The following is a 1,478-nucleotide window of genomic DNA, read 5'->3' on the forward strand; positions in this document are numbered from 1 at the left end:
GTTAAAAAACAATATAAATCCTGTTCAGTTTCTTGCACAGACCGATCGTTTCGTGTCTTTACACATCAATGTATCGTGACGAGCCGCAAGGTTTAATTTGGTTTTGTCTGTGCATGTTTTTTTGACTCTCAAAGCCGAGATTCCCATTCACTTCCATTATATGACTGACAGACTGCAACGGTTTGAGTTAAAAATCTTCGTTTGTGTTCTACTGAAGAAACAAAGTCACCTACATCTTGGATGCCCTGGGGGTAAGCAGATAAACATCACATTTTCATTTTTGGGTGAACTATCCCTTTAAGACATTTATTTATATATAAATAAAATATCTAAATATTATACATTATTGTTACATATACACTACTGTTTAAATGTTTTGGAGCTGTACAATTTATTTTTTTTTATATATTTTTTAAAGAAGCCTCATATGCTCACAAAGGTGTTTATTGGATCAAATATACAAAAAAAGTAATATTGTGAAATATTATAATTTAAAATAACTGTAATAATAATGATAATAATATATTTTAAAACGTAATTTATTCCTGTGATGGCAAAGTTGAATTTTCAGAAGCCCATTACTCCAGTCTTCAGTGTCACAGAATCATACTAAAATATGCTGATTTCCTGCTCAAGAAAGGATTCTTCTTATTATTAATGTTGTAAAAAGATGTGCTTCTTAAGATACCTTGTTTTTCAGCATTCTTTGATGAATAGAACGTTTAAAAGAACAGCATTGATTTGAAATAGAAAACTTTTGCAAAGCAATGTAAAAGTCTTTATTGTCGGTTTTTAAACATTTAAGACATCACTCCTGAATTAAAGGAAAAAAAAAATTCAGACACCAGACATTTGAATGGTGTAAATATGATAACACATGAAGTAATAACAATTCAATGAAGGATGCAAGCATTTCTCATTTTCAGAAATATTACTACAAGTTTTTAAAGGGGTCATATGATGCGATTTCAATTTTTCCTTTCTCTTTGGAGTGTTACAAGCTCTTGGTGCATAAAGAAGATCTGTAAAGTTGCAAAGACTAAAGTCTCAAATCCAAAGAGATATTCTTTATAAAAGTTAAGAGTCAGCCACACCTACCTAAAACGGCTCGTTCTAATACGCCCCCACATACCTACATCGCTATTAGGGAAGATTTGCATAACGCCACCCAAATGTTCACGCAAAGAAAGAAGGCGTAACTTTTATTCTCGCTGTAGTTTTGATGCTGATCCGTGCTGGTTGCTGAGGAAATACTACAACTTTGCGCTGTCAATCGCCTACGAAGCGGAGTCCAGCCCGGAGTCGTCACATGTCCTTCCAGATGTTCCTTCGTCGAAATCGCCGGCCGCACCGTTCTCAAGCCCACTCGCCTCTGCTCACTCTAACCCTCCCGCCGTTCCTCACGCTAGCCCCCGGTCTCTGCTCACTGTAGGCCGCAGTGTGTGACGCTGTTTCGTTGTGAAAGCGAAACTACTTTG

General features: G+C 36.1%; 1 protein-coding gene across 1 annotated transcript in view; it reads right to left on the bottom strand.

The window, feature by feature from the left end:
- The window catches only part of LOC107703394 (integrator complex subunit 1-like), a 39,053-nt gene that overhangs the window by 33,439 nt on the left and 4,136 nt on the right, over window positions 1-1,478 (bottom strand). The gene's annotated exons all lie outside the window — the stretch shown is intronic.

This window comes from Sinocyclocheilus anshuiensis, unplaced genomic scaffold (assembly GCF_001515605.1).
Source record: "Sinocyclocheilus anshuiensis isolate Anshui unplaced genomic scaffold, SAMN03320099.WGS_v1.1 scaffold58, whole genome shotgun sequence".
NCBI lineage: Eukaryota > Metazoa > Chordata > Actinopteri > Cypriniformes > Cyprinidae > Sinocyclocheilus > Sinocyclocheilus anshuiensis.